This window comes from Macadamia integrifolia, chromosome 13 (genome assembly GCF_013358625.1).
Source record: "Macadamia integrifolia cultivar HAES 741 chromosome 13, SCU_Mint_v3, whole genome shotgun sequence".
Taxonomy (NCBI): Eukaryota; Viridiplantae; Streptophyta; class Magnoliopsida; order Proteales; family Proteaceae; genus Macadamia; species Macadamia integrifolia.
In genome coordinates, this window is record NC_056569.1 from 17,649,764 (window position 1) to 17,657,211 (window position 7,448).

Genomic DNA, 7,448 nt, shown 5'->3' on the forward strand with positions numbered 1-7,448 from the left:
AGCTTTAGGGAAGGGGAGGCAAAGTAAATAACTAAAAATAAATGCAATAAAATGATGGTCCATAGGTAGAGAGGGGCAAAGCTAACACATGCATCTAGCCAAGGACCTTGGGGGAAAGGGAAAACAATAAAGTAAAGACTGAAATTAAAAACCTAAGTTAAGAAAAAAAGGATAGTCAAGAGAGGGAATGAGAGGGGGGAGAAAAGACTTATGAGAAGCCTACCTACCTGAACTTCAATACTTGAACTTGAAAACTTAATTGAGATTTGAAATACTACTAGTACTAAAAACCAGATCTGGAAAGAGAAATTTGAACTTGAACAGAGATACTTCAAAGCTTGGATCTTGTCACCTAGATCTAAACCTTGAACTAGAGAATTAAAATTACAATACTATAAACTATAAACATGAAAGAAAACTTGCATTCATTCATTAAAACTCCATTACAAAAGTGTTTAACCAAAAAGTAAGAAGAACTAAAACGAGACTAAACCTAAAGAAGATAACTAGAAAAAGAGATAAAACCCTAAAAATAGAATTGTGCCTAAGAAGAGAGAAAAAGAGAGCATAAAAAATAATAACCAGCCATCCTCTCCCCTCGAACATTTTTTATTTATAGAGAAATGGGGAGAGAGACCAACGATTAGGGTAATGGGGGCCCACAATTGTGAGGTGGAGGAGATAGAGTGTAGCCCACGATTTTCTTATATTTTTTCTCTCTTATTTCCTTCTCTCTCTCTCTCTCTCTCTCTCTCTCTCTCTCTTCAAACTTGTGCACAACCCTTGGATGATTTTCTCTACTTGCTTGAAGAGTTAGACATCTTTGTTGATGATGTGGAGGAGAGAGACACGATTTGGACATGATTTATTTCTCCTTTTTTTCTTTCCTTTTTCTCTCTCTTCTTGCTCAAGAAACCCCATTGACCAACCTCTATTTCTTGTTTGAATCGATTGTGATGAGTAGGAGAGAGAAAATCTTCCAAAAAAAAAATCAAAAAAATAGCAACCAAGAGGTTCGAACTTAAGACCTCCTGGTGAGCAAGGGATTTTGCACACCACAACTCACCAACTACGCTAGATAATTGTTGTTATAAAAAATGAATCTTCAATTACTCAAGGGGGTGGTCCATCGATCCTTGTTGGCATTTGGAATATTCCTTGTACACTTGGGACAACTGCAATCGGGTTGGTTCTGCATCTCTGTTCAGTTCGGATCCATTATTCTTTTTCTTACCCAGAAAGAATAATCATTTGTATGGGTGACCAAAAAATTGTGTAATTTTAATTGAACACATCTATCTTGCTCAGAATTTCATCCTCTTCGCAACTAGGGAAAGAAATAGGACCTCTTTATGTGTAAAATTGGAGATATAGTGCCCGATAGTCCTTAAGGCCTTGAAAATATAAAACCTATAAAAAGAGAGTAAAACCCAAGGTAGCTCCATTCTAAATATGTAAAATGCATGTTTTACTACCCTAGATTCCACACATAAATGTGTTCATCAGTCCCCAAGGATTAGGTGGTCTTCCGACAGGTTGGAGACCACGTGGGGCTTCTCGTGCACTACTACCGGATCTAGTGAGTACCATGGTGCGTTCTACCTAAATTGCATCAATTAAGTATGAATTAAGTGCCACATTTATTTCATCCAAGCACAATAAAATGCACATTAGGTTTTTGGTCATGTAATCATAATGCATTTCATCATCATAGCATGTAACCATAGCATCATCTCTTATATAAAGGCATAACCAATCCCACAAGAGTATGCATGCAATTTATTGTTCAATAGCTTATATCTCATGCACAACTAGGGTCCAGAGGGCTTGAGGAACAAATCCCTAAAATTTAGGACATTTTGGCCCAAAAACCACACCGGCTGGTTATACTGGTGGGTGGGCTAGGTTCAGGACCTACCGGTCGCGCGCGTGACACTTTTATGAGGGCAGAAAAGCCCTCATTTTCAAAACACTTCATTTCTCTCTTTTGCCTCTCTTCTCCAAATCGCCTAAGGCAACAAGAGAAGGTCTAGGAGCCCTTCACAAGCCTCACTCACACCTACATTTGGATTCACAACTCTGCAACACTATCCTCAACCTCAAGTAAGTGGTTTTCTCTTCCTTCTCTTTGGGATTTCGGTTGTTCTTGTTCCATACTCTCTAAAATTTGTTTTTCTTTTGATTTCTTCCAACTAAAATGAATGTAGTGTTTGGGTATGTCACCCATTTCATGAATCTCATCTTTAATCATCACATATGCCATTCCAATGAATTGTCTAACCCTATTTTCCCAAAATGTTTGTTGTTTTAGGCTTTTTCCATTTTCTCTCTCCTTTCTTGCACAATGCATGATTCAAGGAGTCTATCCACTCAAATTTGGTTGCATAATAGTAGTAGGAGTGTTACATTGCACATATATATCACTTACCTCCCCTTGGCATGAATTTTCTCCATTTCTTGGTTAGGATTCTTGAGAAATTTAGGGGGGGTTTTCTCTTGTTTTGACCTCAAATATGTTAATATGGTATACTTATATGAAGTTGAATCCTCCATTACATATTATTATAAAAATTTCCTCAATGCTTAATTATCCATGGCTTATTCTCTTCTCTTTATGGAATTTCCCCCTTTTTCTTGCTTTGGAAATCTATCAATGCCTTGAGTTGATGTTAACTTTGCATTTGAATGAATCCATGCCTTAAATAAATGTTCCATATTTTGTCTTTTATTTGTATAATGCATCAAGGTATCATGATTCTATGATGCTCATTTATCAATACATGGTTCTTGTCACTTACCACTCATAGATGATCACATTATGACTATGGCATTGCATCATAAGGGTTTTCTCCTTTCATTTGGTATTCAATACACATTGCCTATACTGTGTACCTAATATGAGTGTCATTCCCATTAATTTTCCTCCTAATGAACTTATTGCCTTGATTCTCTTCCATCCCTTGTTTTTATAATTTCCTCTTGAAAACTTATCGGTTTCTCACTTTTTTCTCATGGATTTTGCAGAATGTCTTCTTGCAAGGGTAAGGGAGCTGCCTCCTCTTCTAGGGTTGATAATGCCCCCAACAAAAAGAGAAGGGGTACAGCCACTAGTTCTTCCACTCCTCGTGCCCGTGCTAGGAGAAGTGTTTATGAGGACCTGGAGGATTACGATGAGGGTCTATTTAGGAGTCTTGAGGCTGGCCTCTCTTGGTCTACCTTCTTTAAGAGGACAGTCCTCATGGAGAAGACTATTGTGGTAGGGGACTTTACTCGAGTTCAGATGCTCGAGAAATTCACCGCCCTCAGCAGGCCATACTTTCTATTGACTCTCTCTGCTACCCGAACCTTGTCAGGATGTTCTACTGCAACCTGAAGGTTTTGTATGACGACATGGTGTACACCATCACCAGCTAGGTGAAGGGTCAAGACATCAGACTCCCCATTGATCTATTGGCGGGGATCTTAGGCATCTCATTGGAGGGTACTTGGTATTACTACCCTCCTAGGGGTAAGGCCTTGGGCCCTCTTATGAGTGAGACCCTCCAGAGACATGTCTATGAGACCATTTGTGGTTGTGCCATCCACCCTGAGTTTGAGACAGCCTTCCTTCCAGAGGTTTGGGTTTTCAGCCATCTAGTGCAATTCAACTTACTTCATCTGGCCGGGCACCAAAAGTAGGAAAATTTTATGGCGGCATACATGGCATAATACATTTACACGGCTATGGGGAATGCCTCCAGCCTATGCCTTCCATATGTGATCATGAAAACCATGGAGTACTATATAGGTCACCCATCTGACGACAACTACCCATATGCCTTGTCCCTTACCAAGGTATTCGAGTATTTCCAAGTGGACCTTGAGGGTGAGGTGGGGAGGTCTCCATCAGATAGATCTCTTGGGGTATCTTACGTAAGATGGAGCTATATAATCTGATAGGGCTACAATGTGGGTGGCTGACCAGGAGGAGGTTGACGAGGAGGAAAATGAGGACTATGTCGTTGAGGCATAGGAGGAGGATGAGGTGATGAAGGATGTATGTTCTTTGATTTGTTCCCCTATTGCCAATGCCATTACTGCTCTAAGGAAATCATTTGTGACTTCTTCAATGTTCTCCGAGTTGTTCTCATAAGGTATGGTGGGTTGAATTAGAGAAGCGGGATCACCATCCTGACCTTCTCCTAAAGCATTCACTGATCCTGTTGATGAGGTCATATTGGGAAGTTTGGAAGTGCAAGCATATCCTTCCAACTGTACCCTTCCATCCATATTTTTTTTGGATTATACACTGACCCTTGAGAATGGGATTGGTATGAGGATGATGAGGGATATGAGGCAGGGTGATATGAAGGTGATGTGATGTGAGAGGTAGGGTTTGAAGATTGGGGGTGATAAGATGAGGAAACTCCTTCTCCTTGATGATGTGGTGAAGGTTTATGAGATGGTGGAGGTTCGTAATATGGTGGAGGTTAGTAATATGGTGGAGGTTGGACGTATAGTATGGTGGATTCTTCTGTTCATGAGGAAGGATGAATGGAGGGTGACTGATATTCTGATTCTTCTTCTAATGATTCTTTCCTTTTGGGAGTCCTCATGACTCTGGCCCTTTGACTCATGACTTTCCGGTAAGCATTGGCATTCATGTGATTCTTCCGGGCTCAGGATACAATGAGTTGAGTGGGATCACTCTCTATTGCTTCTTCATCTAGGTTGTCCATATGATCATAGAACATGGGGTAACAAAAGTGCTTATCCAACTGATACATGTGAATGGCCCTTAGGAAGGAGTTGTACTCTTTTTGGCAAGCATTTTTGACAAAACCACGGATGTGCCCTACTAATTTTGGAGGAAGGGACAATATTTACACAAGCTAGAACTTCTCTTTCCATTCAACATGCCTCTCCTCTTGATATTTCTTAGCATCCCTAATAAAATAGGTTGGATCATAGAACCAAGGGTCCCAATTTTTCCAGTCACTCATTGTTGCCAACTTGTTTATGGTTCCATGATCCGGGAGGAGATTGGTATTAACATTAGGAGATTGTTTAATCTTGACTTCAATGGTCCCATTGTCTACCAAATCCTGGATTACATACTAGAGACCTATGCATCTTTCAGTGTTGTGCCCCTTCTGAGTGTGGTAAGCACAATATTCATGATCTCTATACCAAGCTAGGGGAGGGTTACTGATTACCCTTGGAGCCATTGTCCTTAGCAATCCTTGCTTCTTTAGATTTTCATACATTGCTGTCATGGGAATTCCTAAATCAGTAAACTATCTCCTTGGATGAGAAGCCTTCTGAGCGAGGGCATCTGCTTATATCACGAATGGTTATGAAAGAGTGACAGGTGAGACCGACTGTTGGACCATGCCTACCACGTTAGTTTCGGGACCCTTTCCCCCATCCAACTTTGGTGTTCTTCCCTGCATCTTAGGAGGATCCTTGGTACTGAGCTTCCTTTAGGATTCTATTTTCAACACGTGTACTAGTGGCTATCAAGGCATCAAAATTTTGCAAATGTTGGTAGTAAAGAACATCATAATAAGGTTTAGACAAGTTTCCAATCAACATTTCTACTTGCTCTGCTTCTGAAGGCTGATCTACCATCTTGGAGGCCTTCCCTAAACCTCATCAAGAAGGTGGTGAATCCTTCTATAGACTATTGTCTCAACGGCTCAACAACGCACGCAACCTTGCGAGTGGTAGGGCAGCCAGAGGCACGGCATGTGCAGCCACGCCAGCAACCTTACAGCATTCAAGAGCACAATTAGGTGACACATGGGCTACACTTGGGTGCACACGTAGACACACTTATTCAACACTTGGGGCATTCAAGAGCATACATAGGCATACTTGGGTGCACACTTAGGCAACAGTTGTGGGCATGCATGGGCACAGTTAGGCAACACTTGGGCTATTCATTGTGCACATGTAGTCAACACTTGGGATGTTGTGCGGTCATTCACTGTGTCCACGTGGGCACACGTGGTCAACACTTGGGGGCATGTGTAGGCACACACTTGGTCCATTCAAGAGCGCGTTGTCAGTGCTTTAGACCTTTCTAAGCAACCATGCTGGAAATTAGCACTTTCACTAGCGCTAAGTCAGCCTAACCACCCTCCTTAAGGGACTAGGGAAGAGAAGAAGTGAACACAAGAGTGAGTTTGAGAAGAATGAACTTGTATAGCACTAGACAACTCTTGAGTACAAGGCTTGAGAACTCACTTGCTTGGTTGAACACTCTCGGTTGGTCCTTGGTGAGTGCCTTTGCCCACCTCCTTAGCGGAGCTCTAGAAATCTCTCCCAGAATATCTCCTGTGAATATCTTCTACAAATATCTACAATAAAATATCTATTGTTACTACACCTTTGTAGAAAACTCTAGAACTTGGACCTTACTTAGCCCAATGGCCTAAGTCCATAGGCTTGGTGAGCTAGGCCCGTGGGCCTATGTTGGGTAGGTCGTGACATTCTCCCCCACCTAAATCTACGACGCCCTCATCACAACCTCCTTGTGGTACTTTTATTCACGAGTCGTCTCAGCATGCCAGTTGTCTCCCATCTCGTCTCGCTCTCTGGTCGCCCCTTCCACTTGACTAAATACTCCACCTAAGGAGATAGTTTGTGTCTCTGGATGATTGGATCAACAACCAAATTAGCCGCCCTCTCACAAGGAGTAACGCCTATTGAGGTTCTTGTTGTAGTCACATAACTTGAGCCTCCTACAACGTCGTCTGGTTGTCTCCGTTCTCTCGTTTGCATATTCCTCTTTCTTGGTATGGATGGCTTGCTCCCAAATTCTCCTTGTCTTGCCCTTCCGTCCAAGGGCAAGTAAACACCTAGCCCCTGGATGGTGTTGGAGAACTCCTTTAGTCCCAAGGTTCATCTCGACCCCTCGAGCAACATTACGTATGGGGCATTCTTTGGAGTTGATAGCCTTAGGATGCCCTTGGCCCTAGTTCCATTGCCTCCTCCGTCAAGGGAAGGTTGTGTGTGGCTCCTGTATCTACCTTCGCCTGTGTGGGCTTCCCATCAATGCACACTTTTGCACACATCAACCCCTTTTGAGAGTTAAGGGCCTTGACCCCTATCTCGGCCCTGGGGGCACCACGCTGCATTGGGGACCCCATGCAAGGTGGCTCTGCCTCTTGGCCCTCTTCCTCCAATAGGGCACTAAGAGCTTTCCTCCTGGGGCATTCCCTAAACCAATGTAGCACATCACATAGGAATCACTTGTCTCTAGGCTTGAACCGATTCCTCTTATCACGCTTGTGCCTTAGTGCCTCTCCTTTAGACATGTCATGAGAGGTAGTGGCTTCCCTCGCCGCTGTCCTCCTACTCTTCTTATACTTCTTCTCCAATACGAGCTTCCACCTTATCCAACTCCTTTGCATACTTGAGCCTTGAAGGTGGCAACCATCTCCTCTGGCCATCAAGCTCCTCCC